The following is a 25,003-nucleotide window of genomic DNA, read 5'->3' on the forward strand; positions in this document are numbered from 1 at the left end:
TTAGTAATATTTGGGATATTGTATTTTCATTCACAGCCTCTGTGCATTGTGGATGATGTTCTGGACTGTTAATATCACTCTACCTGCCCATGTCAACTCATGTCAGTAACCCATGCCCCTGGTGTTCAGCCTTTCTACGGGCCCAGTCAGAGCTCCGTGCCACCGTCCCGGCCACCCTGGGCTGCAGCGTGGACGCCGTGGTCCCCATGGACTCCGTCGCCATCCGCTGGGTCTTGGACGACGTCGTCAAGTGGACAAACTCAAGTGGACAAACTCAGTTTAACAAGTGGACAAACTCAACCTCCCGGAGTCGATCTCCAGATGGGACGTTCACCGTGACGAGCCGGCTCAGCTTCACCTCATCAGCCGAGGACGATGGAAGGAAATGTCGCTGTGAAGCCTCGGGAGGCGACCTAGCCTCAACGATGGTCCAAGAATTCATCCTGGACGTCAAGTGTGAGTCTCCAGCAGTAGTTGTTGCCCTTGTGTTTATATTCGTGTACAGACTGTGCCACTGTGTCGTGCTATGGGTGGCACAGTAATTGCTGGCTTTGTGTGATGCCCTCCAGTGAGTGTAAGCCACTTAATTACTTGAGGTGAGATAACACAGGCGATCATCGCTGCTGCATGTGAAAGAAACTGAACAGTGGTCTTTAGTCTGCACACAGGGCCAGATGACATGAGATGCAAAGCTCCTCAGTGCCAGCACAGAACAACCCTGCTGGGCAGACAGTAAATGCTGTGAGTCTGTCAGATAGAGCCTTGACAGATGACTCCGTCTGTAAGGTCACCAAGCCCCACTCACTGAGCCCTGTGTGGTTGCACAATGGAGTAATGAGAGGCTCCCTCTCCACTCCCATCCAGTTGTCAAGACAATGACTGTCGGATTCTCCTCTGTTGGCAGATGCACCGGTGGTGGTGAACCTGTCTCAGGACGAGACGTGTGGGGGTGACCTCTGCATCCTCTGTGAGGTGAAGGCGAATCCTCCTGCCACCATCACCTGGAGAACCGTGGGGAGCGATGCATCAGAATGGAACCAGACCCAGCATGGGGATAGAACCCTGACTCGGAGCTCCGTGGTTATGAATCGATCACAGGAACACATTGTTACGTGTGTGGCGGCAAACGAGGTCGGCGAGACCGAGGCCGTATTTGACATTCAAGGTGCTCATTCCAGAATTTACTCACTCAGGATTGCCCTCATTAATGACTTCGCTCAATTTAAGTCTGTGCAGTGTGAAGGTTAACCTCAGCGAATGAGTGAAGGGCGTGTTTAACAGAGATTTCTCAGTTTAAATGACTGCATAAATCATATGGGTTTTGCACATTTTAGGTTTTTATCGCGTTCTTATTTCATCGTAAAATATCCAAATTGTGAAGTGTACAATATTAATCTAGCAGGCTAAGGGGGCTCATTCCATTCTTGTGACACGGGCCAACCGAGCAGCACAACACTGATAATGTTGTAGCTCTTTACAAAACACGTGGCGGCAAAAGCACGTGACTTGTGGCGAGGCACGTGGTGAGGGGCTGGCACAGGAAGCCACCGGCTCCACGCCGCCCAGGCCGTGACGGGGAGAGCCACGTGCAGCCGTGAGGGCTGCGGCTGCACGGGAGAGGCACCGCGCTGCACGCGCCCCTCTCCCCTGGCCAGCCACAGGGAGCTGCTGCTTCGCCACCGCACTCGCTGTCCGCCTTGAGCCTCGAATGCTCGCGGGTGGCCTTCGTGTGGGGTCGTCTTGTAGCCACGGTAACGAGGAGGGCTCCTTTCTGCAGGCGGCGCGGGCTCTGGCTGCTGGTGCGTCCTCTCCCTCCTGGCGCCGGTGGTCGCCTGGACGGGCGTAGGGCTTTGTCTGCTGCTGCTGTGGCGAGGGGCGGGCGAGGTAACGGTGCAGCTGCCTCCATCGTGTCTGAGTGTGGTGACAGCCGCCCCTCTCCCCAACTCCAGCCTGTCTGTCACCTTCCGCTGCTTCGCGTTTGTGGTTTGTTCAGGGAACAGTTGGAGATGCCTCTTGGGTCCTGACAGGGTGGTTCTAGCAGCAGGTTGTACGCGCCAGGGAATTGAACCGATTGGTTTTCCAGTTTGGTGCAGGTAAAGCCGAAAACCAACTGAACCGGTTACAGTTCACTTGGTTCAAAACGGTCTCGAAAGGTTGCGAAAAGCAGGGTAACCACGTTCACATTTGAACTTTTGCTCAAAATTAGCTGGTAAATTCAGATACAATTACAAATGACAACTTCTCGGCAATGTGCAATGTTGATGTAGCGACCCAGACCACGACAAAGGGGATTGAGCTCAGGGCTGGTTTTATTGTCCCGTAACCTCTGCCGCTCCAGAGCACTTCCAAGTCCCATAACCGGGAACAGGTCGCATGAGCGACAACTGAAGCAATGCCCGCTTCACAGCCCTCTTCTACAGTAGCTATATCCAACACACAATTACACTGAACATAGCGCCAGCTTGCACAGCACGCTTCAAGGGTCGGTGTATTCAGACAGTCGGTTTCAATTAACACCGCACGGTCCTGCACAGTGCTGGGTGGAGTTTGCGTCTCTCCCCTCTCCCCGTGGTCGCGTGGATTTTTTCTCTAAGGCTCCGGTTTTTCTCCTCCAAATTAGAAACGTGCATTGAGGTTAATTATTTTGCTGCTGTAAATTTCCACATGATGAGCCACTTTGTTGAGCTCTCATTTGTCGCCAGGAGGCTTCTGAAAAATAAGTTAATACCTCAGTGGGCTTTGACTGCTAAGATAAAAAAGAGTTTAGTTTAACTTGTTTGTTTTCAAGGGATTTGTTTACCTTTCCTATACTATGCACTCCTGTCGTGTTTGTGTTTTGTTTGTTGTTGTAACGTTCTTACCCGTCCCTACTGGGCATTGCTGAAAAAAATGCTTTCTAGCTCACCGGATTGTCCTCCAGTATAAGTCAATATTTTGATTCTCCCCGTACACCCCCTTTGATGCTCACCCCCCCCCCAGCCGAAGGCCTCCTCCTGTTGCCATTGTTTAGAAACAGTAAATACTTGTCTATCTCCCCAACACCACCCCCATCTATCACTCTAGCTTGGGTTCACGACTTGTACCCCCATGGGTCGCTAACATTTACATCTTCATTTGATTGCTGGCCGTGCACGCGTTGATTCACGGACTGCACTTCCACGCCTGCGGGAATGCGCAGAGCGCGACATTCAGACGAAGCAACAGGCATCGCGCAGGGCGCAGCAAACGCGGCACATCACCACGGTTCGGGACGAGTCTCTCGTGGTACAAGCCCTGTTGACTTACCCACAAAGCGGAACTTATTTTATAAACCTCAGGAGGGATGATGGGCTGAGTAAACCCCCATCCAGGATGTGAACTCGTCACTTTCCGACCGCGAGAAGCTCGCGCTCCCGCTGAGCCACCCGCGTTGAAAGGTGAAGGAGCAGCCCTGGCACTGCGTGCTCACGCCACTGCTGGCGGAAGGGACTCCATTCGAGGGAGCCGTCTCGGGTATTTGGTTTACTCTCTAAGACTGAGCGGACGTGTTGCTAGAAGTGGGCTCACCCACACTTTACCCCACCACACGCGACCGGCCGATCCACTAACTGCGATCTTCCCATTTACATCACTGCCAGATGGAGGTGATTGCGGCGAGTTAATTACAGTTTGCCAATTACGTTGCTTTGCTGGGAGATGGAGAAGGAACGAGCGACCTCTGGATTGCAAGTCCAGCGTGCAAATCCTGGCACATTGAGCATCTCCCTGAGCCAGCTGAGGGAGCATGGTCAATGTGCCATCGAGTGTACGAAAAGTGAAACCGGCCAAGAAACACTATATTACATTTTTATGTATCATGTAAACCTTTTTAAACTGCTAACTTAATCCTGTTTTGGGGTTTCCTTCCAGTGCAGATAGTTAAAAAATTTTATTTCGGCTCATGAAAAGTGGTTAATACCGGTTTCCTGTTTCGGTTTTCGGTTCAAATTAAAAACTCCCCTTGTTGGGAGCCCCTCTGCCTGAAGGCCGTGATCAAGCCGAGCCCTGACACGTGCGGTCACTGTGCTGAGCATTGTCCCTGAGCCCCCCAGACCATTTCTGATTTAAATGTCACCTCTGTACCGGATGATGTATCTACATTAATCTATCAATGACTGTAAGTGCGACACTGTTAAGTTTCTCTTCAGTATAGGACAGTACCCGAAGGTGCGTTTCGTATCGTGGCGATGTGTCTGCCTCTGTGCAGGGTGGCGCTGGCGCCCATGACAAGGCTCGGCCCGTCCATGGCACGAACACGGAGGGCATTCGCATGGAAGTGGCAACTCCAGCCACGGACCTCCGTTCATCACCAGATTAGGACAGCAAGGCGTCGAGATAATCTCCTGGGGCTGTTCGTTAACACAGGGTGGTTCATTGGTAGCTAAAACAAGTCTTGCATTGACACATTAACAGTTGGATAATTTGAATTTAATTCGGAGGAAAAAATATTACAAATAGAAATGTAAGTCTCAAGTGTAGATTTCATAAACCCAGATTAGACTGGGGCCTGGGAGGTTGTCTGCCCTGCTTTGACAACGTTCAAGGATCTTTATTGGAGCAGCAGTTGAACCACAAGCGAACCACTGCAGAAGGTCCTCTAGACATCGTCATCGGCACTGTATTATACAAATATTTCCAGCAGCATCTCTCAACCATGATTGTGCTTTCGTTTTTTGTTGTTGAAAAGCCTAATCTTCTTGGTTCTTTTGGTAAAATCTTAATTTTGGAGCTTTCGTGACTGCAGGAATTACTCTTTGGTTCTTTCGGTAAAGTCACGTATAATGATAAAATAATAAATTAAATAATAGCATACGACGTTTCGATTGCAACACAAGCAATCATCATCAGGTATAAATGAAATAGCAACAAAAATCTAACCAGAAAACTATAGACAGATATATAAGCAGACAGATATCACGTGGAAGGGAAGTAATAAAATAATAAAAATAAAACATAATAATTATTGTATTATTTCCCTTCTACGTGGCTTTACTGAAAGAACCAATAAGATGAATCCCTGCAGTTATGAAAGCTTTAAATCGAAAAGCCTAATATTAATGTTTTTACTGTAACCGAGCTTGCTAAGAAATTGTGATAATTGTGCTTGACTTGACAATATATTGAGCCTGATTAGTGCTCCCACATTAATATAAGAGTTGTAAGGACCACTTGCAGCACTGACAATATTCAAATTTCCTTCCATTGATTAACATATTTTCGCTTTACTGTTTTTTTGTTATAATCCCAATGTTTTTCCTTTGGACGTGGATTCAACAGAAGCGAAGTTGTAACATACTGAGTTGTGGAATTCATGTTATGCGAATGACTACAAACATGATGAACTCTGTTGACGCAAACATGGACGTGCGCGCTTTATTGTATTATTCTGATGAAAAATAAGTACAATTTAACAGTAACGGCCCCGTGCAAATTAAATATATTTCAAGTTGTAAAGGCAACAGCAAGGACTCCCTCGCATGGTGTGACCGAGCAGTGGGGACACGGAACGCCTCAACGGGTTCGCTGCGTGTGCTCGGCCTTCTATGAGATGCGGGTGAATGAGGAATTCGTGGCTGCGGGTTCTGCCATCGCCAGCGCGTTACTGCCCCGAGACACAGAGAGGGGAACGTCAACACGCGTTGCGCGACACGTTGCGGACGCAGTGCGCATGGGGCACGTGACACGGGTGGGCGACGTTAAAACGGGAAAGTTCGGAAGGGAGAAGTGGTAAAGAGTTGCAAAGCTGCATCCTCCCTCACGCTGTGCACGCCGTCTCTCCCGAAACCCGCGTCTCAATTGGGTCCATACCTCTAACTATACTTACTTCTGTGCCCCTGAACGTAGTTCCATCGATGTTGGCGCATAAGAAATATGTCCTCGAGTCTCCCCTCCTCGCATCTCTGATCTCCAGGGAGCAGCTCCCCGAGCTCAGACTCCCCACCAGCGCCACTCTCCCCCTGTACTCGTTCTTGGGGCTAAAATCCCACACTGAGCTGTAGACGATGTTCTTTGCATTTGTTCTTGTTGTAGTGGTGATACGCGCTGGGTGTATACGTCGTGTGCCAGCGCGTATGTACGGGTGTGTGTGTGGTGACGCGCGCTGACGGGGAGGAGCAGGCGTCAGTGCGCGGGTGGGGGTAGTGCTGCTGATTGGCTGTGTGCCGGTGACGCGCTGAGAGGGAGTGATCGGGTGGCAGCGCGGTGTGATTGGTCGGGGAGTGGAAACACGCGCTGGGCGGAAACGGATCGTAGAGATAGCGCGTGATGATTGGGTAACTGAGGAGCGGTGCCGACGTTGAGGTCCGCATCCGCTCCGTCTCCCGGGAGGAAGAGATATATAAGGTGATGCACAGAGGAGTAGAGGGCAGAAGTGGAACCATCTAGGAATGAAGACGAATGTGCAGAGATAGAGCCCGGAGAGGAGAGAAATGGAGAGTAACGTATAAGTGTGTAGCCAGAGAGAGAGAAAGGTCTACACGAGCTGAGTAATGTATAGTGTGTAGCCAGAGAGAGAGAAAGGTCTACACGAGCTGAGTAATGTATAGTGTGTAGCCAGAGAGAGAGAAAGGTCTACACGAGCTGAGTAATGTATGGTGTGTAGCCAGAGAGAGAGTGGAAGGTCTACACGAGCCGAGTATGCATACGGTGTAGCCAGAGAGAGAGTGTAAGGTCTACACGAGCCGAGTATGCATACGGTGTAGCCAGAGAGAGAGTGTAAGGTCTACACGAGATAGGTACTGAAGAGTGTGTAGCCGGAGATGTAAGGTCTACACGAGACGGGTACCGAAGAGTGTGTAGCCAGAGGTGCAAAGTCTACACGAGACGAGTGAAGAGTGTAGCAGAGGCGTAAGGTCTACACGAGACGAGTGAAGAGTGTAGCAGAGGCGCAGAGTCTACACGAGACGAGAGAAGAGTGTAGCCGAGGCGCGGAGTCTACACGAGGCACCGAGAGCCAGCAGCACAGAATCTACGAGAGTCGAGAGAAGCGTAGGGCGGAGAGAAGAGGTCACGAGTTGTACCGTTGTATGGTGACCGCATTGTGAAGAAGAGAGGCCACGCGTTGTATCGTTACAAGTCAAGATTTAATAAAAGAAGTGTGTTCCCGTCAAGGAGTTTCCTGCCGTCATTTTCCAATACTTCATCTGGCGTCAGAAGTGAAACGGGCTTCCAAGCATGGAGACAAGGAAGACCCGTAGGACCCACGGGATTGACCGCGAGGAAAACCTGGACGACTCGGGGCCGCTGGTGGCGGGGGGCGAGGAGGAAGACTTGCCCACGCTACAGGATCCGTCGACGGCGCCGGGCGAGCGACCGGGGACCGAGGCCGTGCTTCGTGAGGCGCACTCCCGACTGGCGGAGCTGCTGCTCGCCGCCGCGTCCATCTTGGCGGAGATCAGCTCGTCGGGAGGAGCGGGGACGGTGGGGGACATTTTACAAGGTCGCCCCGCAGATTCCCGCCAAAACGAATGGGGGATTCCCGCCATTGCGCCTGGGCCTACTTTTGGCGGGAACGGCGAGCGCCACGTGGTGGTGGGTTCCCAAGCGCGCGCATCGACGTCATCAGCGCGCGAGGAGGTCCGCCATTTTACGTCTGCCGCTGGAGCCGCCATCTTACACACCGACGGAGAGGCGGAGAGGAACCACGAGGCGGATGACTTCATTTTTCAGCAGCGTCTGCCCACGTTGTCAGCCTTCAAGGCGGAAGGCGGAGACTGGGGCCAATTTCAGCGAAGGTTTTTGGCGCATCAAGAGATGTCAGCGTGGTCCGATGCTACGGCACTGCGGGCGTTGCCCGCCATGCTGGACGACGACGCGCTCGCGGCCTTCAGGTCTGCACGGAAGTCGGACCGCTCCACGCTGAAGGATGCGCTGGGTTTGTTGGCCAGGGTCTACGGACCTCCCTCGGCGTGCCGCCATCATTTCTACGCAAGACGGAAAGCGGCCACGGAGACCGCGCTGGCCTATCGCACGGCGTTGCTGGCTCTTGCTGATGCTGCGTTCCCTCGGATGGACGAGGAGGGTCAAGACGCGATGGTTTTGGAGCAGCTGCTTAAGTTGGCGCAGGACCTGGGGGTCCCTATCAACACAGCTGACGAGATTGATATTTCTTCTTTGAGAGTCGCCACGAGTATTCAAGCGCACGAGGCCCTACAACGGAAACAAGGCGTTGGTTGCAACGCTGCTGTCGTCGCAGCCCCGGGTTCGGTGGTCACCGAACCCCAAGTCGTCAGCCCACGAGAGGAGGCGTTCGCCACGGGACGACCAGGGGACTGGAGGCCGGGGGCCCGGTCGCCTCTGCGATCGGGCCGAAAGTCGGAGCAACCAAGATCTACTCCGACCCTCGTCACGTGCTATAACTGCGGCCTCCGGGGCCACGTGGCGTCCGGGTGCCGCGCTCCGCGTCAGCGCGCCATGGGAGCTCGGCTGGACGACGACCGAGAGCCCAAGTCATCTCTACAATCCCCGGCAAGTCGCGGCACCTCACACGCTCGGCCTGTTTATTCGGCACACATGGGACGCCGCGTTGCGGCGGAGGAGGGCCGGTTAAGGTTCGGGGATTCGGTTCGGCGAGGGGGGTTCGGCCGGGACCAGGGAGACATTGAATGGGCGGAATTGGGGCATAGAATTGTGGCTGCTTCGGCGGGTTCGTCCGTTGTTACGGGATCTATTGATGGGGTCGAGATTAGGGTGTTAGTGGACACGGGGGCATCGGCAACTATTATATCGGACCTCATTTATAATATTCTTCCAGTCCAATGTCGTCCGCTGCTTCCAGTGGATGTGCCATTTTACGCCGCTAATGGGGGATCGTTGGGCATTATCGGTCAGATTAGGGCGTCCATTTGCATTGGAGATATCAAATTGTCGGGACCCGTTTTCGTTTCGTCTTCTTTGGCAGTTCCGTGTCTTTTGGGCACTGATTTTTTGGCTAAAATGCCTATTAAAATTCTTATCGATCAACGATGCATTGAACTGCCATCGGGTCACCGGATTTCATTTTTGACGAGCCCTACTGACATTCGGACGGCGTGCGCTACGATACAAGCGGTGGCGACACAGACCGTGCAAGTGCCCCCGGGTTCACAGATGTTGATTCCCCTCCGGTTGCGGAAACCATGGGTGAGGGAGGCTTCGGAACAAAGTATGCTTTTGGGTCCTTCTAACAAGGCTGTCGGGGGTCTTGATTTATCGGTGGCTCACACTTTGGTGCGGGCTGACAGGGATCCGTTTGTGATGGTTTTGAACGCGGGGTCGCGGCCAGCTGTCATTCCGCAGGGCACCGTGCTGGCTCACGCGGCGCGGGTTCCTGTGGATGATGGGTTGGTTGCGCAGGTGGGCTCGAGCCCCGCGCGGAACGTTGAGCCAAGGGAAGACCTTGAGTGGGTCCATTCGCTATGCGCCGCCTCGGACGATTTGTCGGCGGCGCAGTTGGGTGCGCTGCGCGAGTTGCTCATAGAATTCTCTGATGTGTTCAGTAAACATAAGTATGACATTGGGTGCACGGATTTGTTGCACCACCACATTGAAACGGGTGATGCGGCGCCGGTCAAGCTAAATCCCTTCCGACTGAGTCCCGTGGAGAAGGAACACGTTCAGTCGGCTGTTAACGAAATGCTAGAAGCCGATATTATTTCGCCCTCCTCTAGCCCGTGGGGAGCGCCTATTGTGCTGGTTAAGAAGCAGGACGGGTCCCTGCGATTCTGCGTTGATTTCCGTCGCCTGAATAAGATCTCTGTGGCTGACGCGTATCCGCTCCCCAGGATGGATGAGTCCCTCGATGCATTGTCTGGTGCGCGATATTTTTCGACTCTTGATTTGTTATCGGGGTTTTGGCAGTTGCCGCTCGACGAAGAGTCGAAACCTAAGACAGCATTTCGGACTCCAGGGGGGCTGTTCCAGTTTAACCGGTTACCCATGGGACTTCACTCCTCTCCAGCGACGTTTCAGCGACTTATGGAGTTGGTTTTGTCGGGCTTGCAGTGGGATACATGCTTGATTTATATGGACGATGTCATTGTTTTCAGTAAAACGTTTGAAGAACACCTCCAGCGATTGAGAGGGGTGTTCTTGCGAATGCGATCGGCTAAGCTGAAATTTAAACCGGCCAAATGTCACCTCCTTCGTAAGTCGGTTAGATACTTGGGTCACATTGTCGATTCTTCGGGGATCTCCACCGATCCCGCGAAGACAGATTGTGTCGGTTCGTGGCCGACACCTACGTCCGTTTCCGACGTGCGTAGTTTCATCGGGTTTGCTTCTTATTATCGGCGGTTCGTTGAGCACTTCGCCACTATTGCAAAACCCTTGCACGCTCTAACGGCGAAGGGAGTGAAGTTCAAATGGGGACCGGAGGAGGAGGCCGCGTTTCGCTCCCTCCGGGACGCCTTGGTGGGTGCCCCACCCTTGTGTTATCCCGATTTTGCGAGTCCCTTTTTGCTGGACACGGATGCTAGCAACACGGGCATTGGGGGGGTGCTATCCCAAGTCGTTGGGGGTGTCGAAAGAGTTGTCGCCTACGGTAGTAGGGTGTTGTCTCCGGCGGAGCAGCGCTACTGCGTCACCCGTCGCGAGCTGCTTGCCATTGTCTTTTTTGTGCAGCAGTTTAGGCCATATCTCTATGGTCGTCACTTTACGGTCCGAACGGACCACGCGGCGCTACAGTATTCATTGAGGGTCGCCCAACCCTCGGGCCAGTTGTCGCGTTGGTTGGAAGTCCTCCAGGACTATCAGTTTACGACTACGTACCGTAAGGGGTTGCGACACACAAATGCCGATTGCTTGTCGCGGTTGTTGCCTTGTGATGAATGCGCGTGTTTGTCGGGATCGGCGCGCTGTAAACCGACGCTTGCGGGGGAGATGGGGGCACTGGCTGCGACAGCGGGCGCACCGATCGTGGATGATTCCACTGCCTCTCAGGGTCGGGACTCGCTGCTCTCGTTGTCGCTCAGCGAATGGGGCCGTCTCCAGATGGCGGACAGCTCGCTGCTAGCATTGCGCCGCAAGGTTGGGGGTCCCGAGGGGGACCAGGAGCGTACCGGCTCCTATGTACTTAAGCAGGGCATGTTATTGAGATGGGACAGTTTGTCCCGGCGGAACGCACTCGTGGTGCCTTCCGCTGTAAGGGGGAGGGTTGTCTTGGCGGCACACGAACGCCTCTTGCATTTGGGAGTTAACAAGACGCTTGCCCTGCTTCAGCGTGACTATTACTGGCCGGGAATGGGAAGTGATGTGGTAAATATTCTGAAGGGGTGCGTTGAGTGCGCCAGGCGTAAACCACCGCCCGTGGCAGCTAATCCACCGCTGCAATCTATTCAGGTCTCGCGTACTAATGAGCTCGTTGCACTCGATATTTTGGGGCCCTTCCCAGTCACGCCGAGAGGGAATAAATATTTGTTAGTGGGGGTCGAATACTTTACCCGATGGCCTATGGCGTGGCCTCTCGCTAACCAGTCGGCAGCGGCTGTGACGGACGCCTTCGTCCAGGGCTATGTCCTGGACAAGGGGGCTCCCGAACGCCTGCTGACCGACCAAGGTAAAAATTTTTCGAGTAAATTGTTGCAAGAGGTGTGCGATCTGTTGGGTACCAAGAAGGTGCGTACCTCCCCGTACCACCCGCAGACAGACGGGATGGTGGAGAGACTCCACAAAACTTTGACTTCCATGCTGTGCCAGCAGGTGTGCGAGGCACATGTAGATTGGGACCTGCAGGTCCCGGGGGTCCTTGCCGCGTATAGAATGGCCCCCCATGCAGCTACGGGGTTTTCCCCATTCTATTTGATGTACGGTCGGGAAGCTGACCCGCCAATGGAAACGCAACTTGGCCTGTCCGCTCCACGAACTAATTCTAAATTGGCAGAACATATTAAGTTTAATATTCACAAGCTGACAGAGGCGAGGGAGGCCGCACGGCTTAATTCGTGGGCTCGCCAAATTGCTAATGAACGGTTGCGGGCACGGAAGGTGTCCATGCACGAATGGAAACCAGGTGACAGGGCCTGGCTGCATTGCCCTCAGGCACCCTTGGCTACGTCGCCTAAATTGTTGAGACCGTGGAGGGGACCCGTGGAGGTCGTGCGCGTTGCACGGCCCCAGTGCGTTCAGATAAAGTGGGGAAAGCGCCGTTGGTACGTTCACCCCTCCCGACTGAAACCGTTCTCGCCTCCATATGGCCTCCCCTTGTGTCGTGATGGCCGGGCGTGTGACGTGACCGGCGACCCAGAGGGGGAAATGTCTCTGCCTGATCCACACGTATTTTCGCCTGATCTGCTCCCAGGTGTCTCGGAACTGACAGCTGCCGATCACCGGCGGCCGGATCTCCGCGGCGGGGCCGGCCCTTTCAGGCCCGTTCCGCGCCGTCTGGAGCAGCCGGAACCGCCGGACGGTCGTCAGTGTCCCGCCCCATACGACGGACCAGCCAGACGGACTCGCGCCAGGTCGTGCTACTTTGCGTGACCTGCCTCGTGAGGAGTCGGGGCAGTTGGAGCGCCTCGTCATTGCGTGTAGTCGCAGGGACGTGGGGCGCGTTCGTTTTTTGGAATTTGCTTGTATTGTGTTATTGTTGACTTTTCGTGTTCATTGTCAATCTGTATATAGTTGTTGTTGTTGTTGTTATGTTACGGGGCACACTGGGGGGTTACAGGGTTTTTTTTGTTTGGTTGTCGTCTTATCGTTGCGGTTGGTTGTTGTTAGCAGCCGGGCCGGCTGCGAGCTATGTGGGAGGGGGTGATGTAGTGGTGATACGCGCTGGGTGTATACGTCGTGTGCCAGCGCGTATGTACGGGTGTGTGTGTGGTGACGCGCGCTGACGGGGAGGAGCAGGCGTCAGTGCGCGGGTGGGGGTAGTGCTGCTGATTGGCTGTGTGCCGGTGACGCGCTGAGAGGGAGTGATCGGGTGGCAGCGCGGTGTGATTGGTCGGGGAGTGGAAACACGCGCTGGGCGGAAACGGATCGTAGAGATAGCGCGTGGTGATTGGGTAACTGAGGAGCGGTGCCGACGTTGAGGTCCGCATCCGCTCCGTCTCCCGGGAGGAAGAGATATATAAGGTGATGCACAGAGGAGTAGAGGGCAGAAGTGGAACCATCTAGGAATGAAGACGAATGTGCAGAGATAGAGCCCGGAGAGGAGAGAAATGGAGAGTAACGTATAAGTGTGTAGCCAGAGAGAGAGAAAGGTCTACACGAGCTGAGTAATGTATAGTGTGTAGCCAGAGAGAGAGAAAGGTCTACACGAGCTGAGTAATGTATAGTGTGTAGCCAGAGAGAGAGAAAGGTCTACACGAGCTGAGTAATGTATGGTGTGTAGCCAGAGAGAGAGTGGAAGGTCTACACGAGCCGAGTATGCATACGGTGTAGCCAGAGAGAGAGTGTAAGGTCTACACGAGCCGAGTATGCATACGGTGTAGCCAGAGAGAGAGTGTAAGGTCTACACGAGATAGGTACTGAAGAGTGTGTAGCCGGAGATGTAAGGTCTACACGAGACGGGTACCGAAGAGTGTGTAGCCAGAGGTGCAAAGTCTACACGAGACGAGAGAAGAGTGTAGCCGAGGCGCGGAGTCTACACGAGGCACCGAGAGCCAGCAGCACAGAATCTACGAGAGTCGAGAGAAGCGTAGGGCGGAGAGAAGAGGTCACGAGTTGTACCGTTGTATGGTGACCGCATTGTGAAGAAGAGAGGCCACGCGTTGTATCGTTACAAGTCAAGATTTAATAAAAGAAGTGTGTTCCCGTCAAGGAGTTTCCTGCCGTCATTTTCCAATACTTCATTGTCAAAGGCATCGTTAATGAGGCAGGAGTCCAGCACGATGTGGTCACTGCGGCTACACACGAAGCAGAAGGCGCAGGGCAGCAGCGCGCGGTCTCCCTGCCGCACCCCCACCGAGTGTCCGTAGCTCACATAGGCAGCAGTCAACTCAACACCGACTGTGAGAGACGCACACAGTGACCGTACACATGGCGGTGAACTTCTCCTGTACCGCGTCTGCCCCTGCAGGACCCAGTGGCCGTGGATTCCGGCATCAGCGACCACAGTCGCATTCAGGAAACTACGTGGGGCAATTGGAGATGTCGCGCCATTGAAGTGCATAAGACATCCCACTGATTACTCCTTCCCCTGAATATCAGAATCAGATTCACTATTTAGAGTGGAGGAATCTGATGAGCTATAAATCTCTTTTAGAAAAATGTCCAGGAGGGGCAGGTAGGTCACCAATTTACAACGGCAAACAATACAAATAAACGATAGGAGTACAAGATAGAGAAAAATAAAGCAAATTACAAAATATAAATTAAATAAAATGCATAAAGCATTTAAGTGAATATTCCTAAAATATGAAAGCGGGTCGAATCCATATTCTAAGAAATGCATGTAAATTATTATGCAAGTAACATGAGAGCCCATGTGACCTTAATATTATTTTATCCTGCAGCTGTAGTCGTACATTTTACATGATGCAGAGCTTCTATTGTCCCAGTGGATGCCTGGGTCTTCAACTCAAATCTGAAGTAGTAGGTGGTGGCATCTGAGACTGTGTAATTCTTGATATTGAGAGTGCAGCTACCGCTGCAGAGATCTCTGCTCAAGGAGGTCCGGCCTCTGTAGCTCACAGCCACCTCTGTTGGCGTGAGGCTGTAGACGATGTTATCTGCTGTGGCTGCAGTGCCATCTCTCATCCACCTCAATCGTGCAATGGGTCCTTGTCCCGAGCGGAACGAGAACGCGCAATGGAGTTCCACCTCTGCTCCCTCTGTTGCAGTCACCACCAACTGTCCATAGTTTACTCCCCAAACATTGCCTGCAGCCTCTGAGAGCACAAGACACAAGGGGCACACGAGACATGAAGTCGCATCACAGTGATGTGTGTTGAACAAAGTACAAGTGACAAATGGAGACATGTCCCACGTGGAAATGAGGAGCGATGAAATGCCTCCGAGGGAGTGAGAGATGCCCGCATTAGTTGGCTTTGTGTTGAAAGAGCAAGATTTGAGCTTAGGGGTCACCCAGGACAACTCCTCGTGCACTGGAGATAGAGGAGTCTACCACGTCATGGAGGGAGCAGATATTAAGAAGAGATTGAGGAAAGGAGGACACCAGAGCGAGAGACGTGAGAACATGTGAAGTATTGGAAAATGACGGCAGGAAACTCCTTGACGGGAACACACTTCTTTTATTAAATCTTGACTTGTAACGATACAACGCGTGGCCTCTCTTCTTCACAATGCGGTCACCATACAACGGTACAACTCGTGACCTCTTCTCTCCGCCCTACGCTTCTCTTGACTCTCGTAGATTCTGTGCTGCTGGCTCTCTGTGCCTCGTGTAGACTCCGCGCCTCGGCTACACTCTTCTCTCGTCTCGTGTAGACTCTGCGCCTCTGCTACACTCTTCACTCGTCGCGTGTAGACCTTACGCCTCTGCTACACTCTTTACTTGTCTCGTGTAGACTTTACATCTCTCTCTGGCTACACCGTATGCATACTCGGCTCGTGTAGACCTTTCTCTCTCTCTGGCTACACCGTATGCATACTCGGCTCGTGTAGACCTTTCTCTCTCTCTGGCTACACACTATACATCGCTCAGCTCGTGTAGACCTTTCTCTCTCTCTGGCTACACACTATACATCACTCAACTCGTGTAGACCTTCCTCTCTCTCTGGCTACACACTATACATCACTCAGCTCGTGTAGACCGTTCTCTCTCTCTGGCTACACACTTATACCTTACTCTCCTCTACTCTCCATTACTCTCCTCTCCGGGCTCTATCTCTGCACCTTCGTCTTCATTCTTAGATGGTTCCACTTCTGCCCCCCCTACTCCTCTGTGCATCATCTTATATATCTCTTCCTCCCGGGAGACGGAGCGGATGCGGACCTCAACGTCGGCACCGCTCCTCAGTTACCCAATCACCACGCGCTATCTCTACGATCCGTTTCCGCCCAGCGCGTGTTTCCACTCCTCGACCAATCACACCGCGCTGCCACCCGATCACTCCCTCTCAGCGCGTCACCGGCACACAGCCAATCAGCAGCACTACCCCCACCCGCGCACTGACGCCTGCTCCTCCCCGTCAGCGCGCGTCACCACACACACACGTACATACGCGCTGGCACATGACGTACACACCCAGCGCGTATCACCACTACATCACCCCCTCCCACATAGCTCGCAGCCGGCCCGGCTGCTAACAACAACCAACCGCTACGATAAGATGACAACCAACCAAAAAAAAACCCCGTAACCCCCCAGTGTGCCCCGTAACATAACAACAAGAACAACAACAACAAGAACAACTATGTACAAATTGACAATGAACACGAAAAGTCAACAACAACACAATACAAGCAAATTCCAGAAAACGAACGCGCCCCGCGCCCCTGCGACTACACGCAGTGACGAGGCGCACCAACAGCCCCGACTCCTCACGAGGCGGGTCGCGCAAAGTAGCACGACTTGGCGCGAGTCCGTCTGGCTGGTCCGTCGTATGGGGCGGGACACTGACGACCGTCCGACGGTTCCGGCTGCTCCAGACGGCGCGGAACGGGCCTGAAAGGACCGGCCCCGCCGCGGAGATCCGGCCGCCGGTGGTCGGCAGCTGTCAGATCCGAGACACCTGGGAGCAGATCAGGCGAAAATACGCGTGGATCAGGCAGAGACATTTCCCCCTGTGGGTCGCCGGTCACGTCACACGCTCGGCCATGACGACACAAGGGGAGGCCATATGGAGGCGAGAACGGTTTCAGTCGGGAGGGGTGAACGTACCAACGGCGCTTTCCCCACTTTATCTGAACGCACTGGGGTCGTGCAACGCGCACGACCTCCACGGGTCCCCTCCACGGTCTCAACAATTTAGGCGACGTAGCCAAGGGTGCCTGAGGGCAATGCAGCCAGGCCCTGTCACCTGGTTTCCAATCGTGCCCGGACACCTTCCGTGCCCGCAACCGTTCATTAGCAATTTGGCGAGCCCGCGAATTAAGCCGTGCGGCCTCCCTCGCCTCTGTCAGCTTGTGAATATTAAACTTAATATGTTCTGCCAATTTAGAATTAGTTCGTGGAGCGGACAGGCCAAGTTGCGTTTCCATTGGCGGGTCAGCTTCCCGACCGTACATCAAATAAAATGGGGAAAACCCCGTAGCTGCATGGGGGGCCATTCTATACGCGGCAAGGACTCCCGGGACCTGCAGGTCCCAATCTACATGTGCCTCGCACACCTGCTGGCACAGCATGGAAGTCAAAGTTTTGTGGAGTCTCTCCACCCTCCCGTCTGTCTGCGGGTGGTACGGGGAGGTACGCACCTTCTTGGCACCCAACAGATCGCACACCTCTTGCAACAATTTACTCGAAAAATTTTTACCTTGGTCGGTCAGCAGGCGTTCGGGAGCCCCCTTGTCCAGGACATAGCCCTGGACGAAGGCGTCCGTCACAGCCGCTGCCGACTGGTTAGCGAGAGGCCACGCCATAGGCCATCGGGTAAAGTATTCGACCCCCACTAACAAATATTTATTCCCTCTCGGCGTGACTGGGAAGGGCCCCAAAATATCGAGTGCAACGAGCTCGTTAGTACGCGAGACCTGAATAGATTGCAGCGGTGGATTAGCTGCCACGGGCGGTGGTTTACGCCTGGCGCACTCAACGCACCCCTTCAGAATATTTACCACATCACTTCCCATTCCCGGCCAGTAATAGTCACGCTGAAGCAGGGCAAGCGTCTTGTTAACTCCCAAATGCAAGAGGCGTTCGTGTGCCGCCAAGACAACCCTCCCCCTTACAGCGGAAGGCACCACGAGTGCGTTCCGCCGGGACAAACTGTCCCATCTCAATAACATGCCCTGCTTAAGTACATAGGAGCCGGTACGCTCCTGGTCCCCCTCGGGACCCCCAACCTTGCGGCGCAATGCTAGCAGCGAGCTGTCCGCCATCTGGAGACGGCCCCATTCGCTGAGCGACAACGAGAGCAGCGAGTCCCGACCCTGAGAGGCAGTGGAATCATCCACGATCGGTGCGCCCGCTGTCGCAGCCAGTGCCCCCATCCCCCCCGCAAGCGTCGGTTTACAGCGCGCCGATCCCGACAAACACGCGCATTCATCACAAGGCAACAACCCCGACAAGCAATCGGCATTTGTGTGTCGCAACCCCTTACGGTACGTAGTCGTAAACTGATAGTCCTGGAGGACTTCCAACCAACGCGACAACTGGCCCGAGGGTTGGGCGACCCTCAATGAATACTGTAGCGCCGCGTGGTCCGTTCGGACCGTAAAGTGACGACCATAGAGATATGGCCTAAACTGCTGCACAAAAAAGACAATGGCAAGCAGCTCGCGACGGGTGACGCAGTAGCGCTGCTCCGCCGGAGACAACACCCTACTACCGTAGGCGACAACTCTTTCGACACCCCCAACGACTTGGGATAGCACCCCCCCAATGCCCGTGTTGCTAGCATCCGTGTAAAGCAAAAAGGGACTCGCAAAATCGGGATAACACAAGGGTGGGGCACCCACCAAGGCGTCCCGGAGGGAGCGAAACGCGGCCTCCTCCTCCGGTCCCCATTTGAACTTCACTCCCTTCGCCGTTAGAGCGTGCAAGGGTTTTGCAATAGTGGCGAAGTGCTCAACGAACCGCCGATAATAAGAAGCAAACCCGATGAAACTACGCACGTCGGAAACGGACGTAGGTGTCGGCCACGAACCGACACAATCCGTCTTCGCGGGATCGGTGGAGATCCCCGAAGAATCGACAATGTGACCCAAGTATCTAACCGACTTCCGAAGGAGGTGACATTTGGCCGGTTTAAATTTCAGCTTAGCCGATCGCATTCGCAAGAACACCCCTCTCAATCGCTGGAGGTGTTCTTCAAACGTTTTACTGAAAACAATGACATCGTCCATATAAATCAAGCATGTATCCCACTGCAAGCCCGACAAAACCAACTCCATAAGTCGCTGAAACGTCGCTGGAGAGGAGTGAAGTCCCCTGGGTAACCGGTTAAACTGGAACAGCCCCCCTGGAGTCCGAAATGCTGTCTTAGGTTTCGACTCTTCGTCGAGCGGCAACTGCCAAAACCCCGATAACAAATCAAGAGTCGAAAAATATCGCGCACCAGACAATGCATCGAGGGACTCATCCATCCTGGGGAGCGGATACGCGTCAGCCACAGAGATCTTATTCAGGCGACGGAAATCAACGCAGAATCGCAGGGACCCGTCCTGCTTCTTAACCAGCACAATAGGCGCTCCCCACGGGCTAGAGGAGGGCGAAATAATATCGGTTTCTAGCATTTCGTTAACAGCCGACTGAACATGTTCCTTCTCCACGGGACTCAGTCGGAAGGGATTTAGCTTGACCGGCGCCGCATCGCCCGTTTCAATGTGGTGGTGCAACAAATCCGTGCACCCAATGTCATACTCATGTTTACTGAACACATCAGAGAATTATATGAGCAACTCGCGCAGCGCACCCGACTGCGCCGCCGACAAATCGTCCGAGGCGGCGCATAGCGAATGGACCCACTCAAGGTCTTCCCTTGGCTCAACGTTCCGCGCGGGGCTCGAGCCCACCTGCGCAACCAACCCATCATCCACAGGGACCCGCGCCGCGTGAGCCAGCACGGTGCCCTGTGGAATGACAGCTGGCCGCGACCCCGCGTTCAAAACCATCACAAACGGATCCCTGTCAGCCCGCACCAAAGTGTGAGCCACCGATAAATCAAGACCCCCGACAGCCTTGTTAGAAGGACCCAAAAGCATACTTTGTTCCGAAGCCTCCCTCACCCATGGTTTCCGCAACCGGAGGGGAATCAACATCTGTGAACCCGGGGGCACATGCACGGTCTGTGTCGCCACCGCTTGTATCGTAGCGCACGCCGTCCGAATGTCAGTAGGGCTCGTCAAAAATGCAATCCGGCGACCCGATGGCAGTTCAATGCATCGTTGATCGATAAGAATTTTAATGGGCATTTTAGCCAAAAAATCAGTGCCCAAAAGACACGGAACCGCCAAAGAAGACGAAACGAAAACGGGTCCCGACAATTTGATATTTCCAATGCAAATGGACGCCCTAATCTGACCGATAATGCCCAATGATCCCCCATTAGCGGCGTAAAATGGCACATCCACTGGAAGCAGCGGACGACATTGGACTGGGAGAATATCATAAATGAGGTCCGATATAATAGTTGCCGATGCCCCCGTGTCCACTAACACCCTAATCTCGACCCCATCAATAGATCCCGTAACAACGGACGAACCCGCCGAAGCAGCCACAATTCTATGCCCCAATTCCGCCCATTCAATGTCTCCCTGGTCCCGGCCGAACCCCCCTCGCCGAACCGAATCCCTGACCCTTAACCGGCCCTCCTCCGCCGCAACGCGGCGTCCCATGTGTGCCGAATAAACAGGCCGAGCGTGTGAGGTGCCGCGACTTGCCGGGGATTGTAGAGATGACTTGGGATCTCGGTCGTCGTCCAGCCGAGCACCCATGGCGCGCTGACGCGGAGCGCGGCACCCGGACGCCACGTGGCCCCGGAGGCCGCAGTTATAGCACGTGACGAGGGTCGGAGTAGATCTTGGTTGCTCCGACTTTCGGCCCGATCGCAGAGGCGACCGAGCCCCCGGCCTCCAGTCCCCTGGTCGTCCCGTGGCGAACGCCTCCTCTCGTGGGCTGACGACTTGGGGTTCGGTGACCACCGAACCCGGAGCTGCGACGACAGCAGCGTTGCAACCAACTCCTTGTTTCCGTTGTAGGGCCTCGTGCGCTTGAATACTCGTGGCGACTCTCAAAGAAGAAATATCAATCTCGTCAGCTGTGTTGATAGGGACCCCCAGGTCCTGCGCCAACTTAAGCAGCTGCTCCAAAACCATCGCGTCCTGGCCCTCCTCGTCCATCCGAGGGAACGCAGCATCAGCAAGAGCCAGCAACGCCGTGCGATAGGCCAGCGCGGTCTCCGTGGCCGCTTTCCGTCTTGCGTAGAAATGATGGCGGCACGCCGAGGGAGGTCCGTAGACCCTGGCCAACAAACCCAGCGCATCCTTCAGCGTGGAGCGGTCCGACTTCCGTGCAGACCTGAAGGCCGCGAGCGCGTCGTCGTCCAGCAGGGCAGGCAACGCCCGCAGCGCCGTAGCATCGGACCACGCTGACATCTCTTGATGCGCCAAAAACCTTCGCTGAAATTTGCCCCAGTCTCCGCCTTCCGCCTTGAAGGCTGACAACGTGGGCAGACGCTGCTGAAAAATGAAGTCATCCGCCTCGTGGTTCCTCTCCGCCTCTCCGTCGGTGTGTAAGATGGCGGCTCCAGCGGCAGACGTAAAATGGCGGACCCCCTCGCGCGCTGATGACGTCGATGCGCGTGCTTGGGAACCCACCACCACGTGGCGCTCGCCGTTCCCGCCAAAAGTAGGCCCAGGCGCAATGGCGGGAATCCCCCATTCGTTTTGGCGGGAATCTGCGGGGCGACCTTGTAAAATGTCCCCCACCGTCCCCGCTCCTCCCGACGAGCTGATCTCCGCCAAGATGGACGCGGCGGCGAGCAGCAGCTCCGCCAGTCGGGAGTGCGCCTCACGAAGCACGGCCTCGGTCCCCGGTCGCTCGGCCGGCGCCGTCGACGGATCCTGTAGCGTGGGCAAGTCTTCCTCCTCGCCCCCCGCCACCAGCGGCCCCGAGTCGTCCAGGTTTTCCTCGCGGTCAATCCCGTGGGTCCTACGGGTCTTCCTTGTCTCCATGCTTGGAAGCCCGTTTCACTTCTGACGCCAGATGAAGTATTGGAAAATGACGGCAGGAAACTCCTTGACGGGAACACACTTCTTTTATTAAATCTTGACTTGTAACGATACAACGCGTGGCCTCTCTTCTTCACAATGCGGTCACCATACAACGGTACAACTCGTGACCTCTTCTCTCCGCCCTACGCTTCTCTTGACTCTCGTAGATTCTGTGCTGCTGGCTCTCTGTGCCTCGTGTAGACTCCGCGCCTCGGCTACACTCTTCTCTCGTCTCGTGTAGACTCTGCGCCTCTGCTACACTCTTCACTCGTCGCGTGTAGACCTTACGCCTCTGCTACACTCTTTACTTGTCTCGTGTAGACTTTACATCTCTCTCTGGCTACACCGTATGCATACTCGGCTCGTGTAGACCTTTCTCTCTCTCTGGCTACACCGTATGCATACTCGGCTCGTGTAGACCTTTCTCTCTCTCTGGCTACACACTATACATCGCTCAGCTCGTGTAGACCTTTCTCTCTCTCTGGCTACACACTATACATCACTCAGCTCGTGTAGACCTTCCTCTCTCTCTGGCTACACACTACACATCACTCAGCTCGTGTAGACCGTTCTCTCTCTCTGGCTACACACTTATACCTTACTCTCCTCTACTCTCCATTACTCTCCTCTCCGGGCTCTATCTCTGCACCTTCGTCTTCATTCTTAGATGGTTCCACTTCTGCCCCCCCTACTCCTCTGTGCATCATCTTATATATCTCTTCCTCCCGGGAGACGGAGCGGATGCGGACCTCAACGTCGGCACCGCTCCTCAGTTACCCAATCACCACGCGCTATCTCTACGATCCGTTTCCGCCCAGCGCGTGTTTCCACTCCTCGACCAATCACACCGCGCTGCCACCCGATCACTCCCTCTCAGCGCGTCACCGGCACACAGCCAATCAGCAGCACTACCCCCACCCGCGCACTGGCGCCTGCTCCTCCCCGTCAGCGCGCGTCACCACACACACACGTACATACGCGCTGGCACATGACGTACACACCCAGCGCGTATCACCACTACACATGTGAAGAGAGGAATCTGGAGTGACCAGAGCTCTCTCCCTGCACCTGCTGGGAAACGCGGGGTGAGGGGTTTGCAGAAGGCGTGGGCAGTGTGGAAGTGTGGCGAGTCTGCTGCGGTTTGCTTCGGCTTCCCGATTCTAGACCACTTTTTCTTTCCACTGTTTCTTGCAGCGACTGTTCTGATGTCACCCACCGTGCCTTAACAGTGGTGCAAAAGATGAATAAAATAACAATACATTTTTTTTCATAATAGATACATTATTCCCCTTCAATGTAGCGTTATTGGTAAACGTGTTCTGTGTTTTGTGCAATGTACGGCAACATAACTCGTGTATCTGCTATGATGCAGGAGGAAAAACAACGGGCGCGTTGAATTCCTGTCCACAACGCAGACAGGACGCGCCACTCGAGCTGCTGACAAACACCGAAACCGCGGAGGCTCCACTATGGACACCCCACGTCGCCACTCACTGCACATGCTCACGGTATACAGAGAGACTCACTAGACACAGACCGGCTTGCTGCACAGATTCACTTCACACATCAGCCTCACAAACAGGCTCACGCTACAGGCTCACTAGACAGACTCATCGTTAACAGCCAGGCTCAATACACACAAACAGGCTCACTATACAGCTTCACTAGACAAAGACAGATTCACAAGACACAGCCTCAACAGACACAAGCACTCGAATCAACTTGTCTGGTTGCAGGAGAGGAGTCTCCTGGCAGTGTCCCGCTGAGATCGCAGCTCTTCGTGGACCCAGTGGAGACGCGGGGTTCGGGAGGGACGGCGTGCACAGCGTGAGTGAGGATGCAGCTTTGCAACTCTTTACCACTTCTCCCTTCTGAACTTTCAGTTTTAACGTTGCCCACCCGTGCCACGTCCTCCATGCACGCTGCGTGTGTAACGCGTCGTGATGCTCGTGGTGACGTTCGCCCTCTCTGTGTCTAGGAGCAGGAACGCGCTTGCGATGGCAGAGCCCGCAGCCACGAGTGCCTCGTTCACCCGCATCTCGTAGGGGGCCGGGTCACCCGGAGGCCGAGGTCACGCTGAGACCCCGTTGAGGCGTTCAGTGTCCTTACTGCTCGGTCACACAAGGCGAGGCCTGGCTGTTGCTTTTACAACTAGAAATGTATTTAATTGAAACAGGGACTTGACCATCACATTTGATTTATTTTTCAGCAGAATACAATAAAGCTCGCATATCCATGTTTGCGTCAACAGAGTTGCATCATATTTGTAGTTTTTTGCTTAACATAAATTCTGCCACTCAGCATGTTAGATCTCCGCTTACGCAAAATCCATGTCCAAAGGAAAACATTGGGATTATAACAAAAAAAGCTGTAAAGAGAAAACATGTACATCGGTGGAATAAAATTAGAATATTGTCAGTGCTGTGAGAGGTCCCTACAACTTTAATATGAATGCACAAGCGCTAATCAGGCCGAATATTGTAATGGTGCGTTCATTTGCGACATGAGCTTTGGAGGTTTCGGTCTATAATCGAAACCCGAGCTCTCAGTACTCGCACCGCTGTGGTTTAGTTTATGGTGGGGCCCCTGTTTCACGCGACGCCCCCGATGACCGTGTGCGGAGTATAACAAGGATCACGGCCAGTAATCTACAAAATCATGGAGTTTAACAACAACAAGTTTGCTACTTCTCCGGTGGAGTGAAAATATCACCAGCCATGATAGCAACCCACATCACCCTCAAAGCAGCAACAAACAATACAATCAAACAACAATCTGACGATACCGCTTTCACGGATCTGCTCAAACACAAACGCTGACGGGAGACACTTGCGGAGCAACCGTCCAGGGTACCTGTGAAGTGTTCCCCAGTTCTGGAACAGATTAAACAAAACGTTCCAGGGACAACCTCACGGCCCTCCGGCAGTCACCTCCCCCCCTCTTCCCCGCGAGTGTCCCAGCTGCCGACGCCCCGCAGTCCCCAGCACTCGCGGAGGGCAACTCTCACGGCAGCGGCGGGTGGTCCTCCTGGCTCCGAGACGAGGGTTGCTGGGATGATACACTGGCGACCAGTCCAGCAGTCAACAGCAGAACCCCAGTCGATCACGCTCACAGGCCAGCAAGTTGTTGTCACCAGGACTCCTGGCTCCGAGACGAGGGTTGCAGGGATGACACAACGACACGGCCGACTCTCTTGCCGTGAACGAGGAGTTTCACCGTGGTCGGCGTGGTCTCAAGT

At 54.2% G+C, this 25,003-nt stretch overlaps 1 long non-coding RNA gene across 1 annotated transcript; it reads right to left on the bottom strand.

The window, feature by feature from the left end:
• Window positions 1-13,903: 13,903 nt before the first annotated feature.
• LOC144952242 (uncharacterized) lies at window positions 13,904-24,663 on the bottom strand. The gene is made up of 3 exons (XR_013640601.1): window positions 24,619-24,663; window positions 14,693-14,819; window positions 13,904-13,938 (listed from the first exon to the last, which is right to left on the bottom strand). It is a non-coding gene; the product is annotated as an uncharacterized LOC144952242 (long non-coding RNA).
• Window positions 24,664-25,003: the final 340 nt, after the last annotated feature.

The sequence above is a fragment of the Lampetra fluviatilis genome, chromosome 66 (assembly GCF_964198595.1).
Source record: "Lampetra fluviatilis chromosome 66, kcLamFluv1.1, whole genome shotgun sequence".
In the NCBI taxonomy this organism is placed as follows: domain Eukaryota; kingdom Metazoa; phylum Chordata; class Hyperoartia; order Petromyzontiformes; family Petromyzontidae; genus Lampetra; species Lampetra fluviatilis.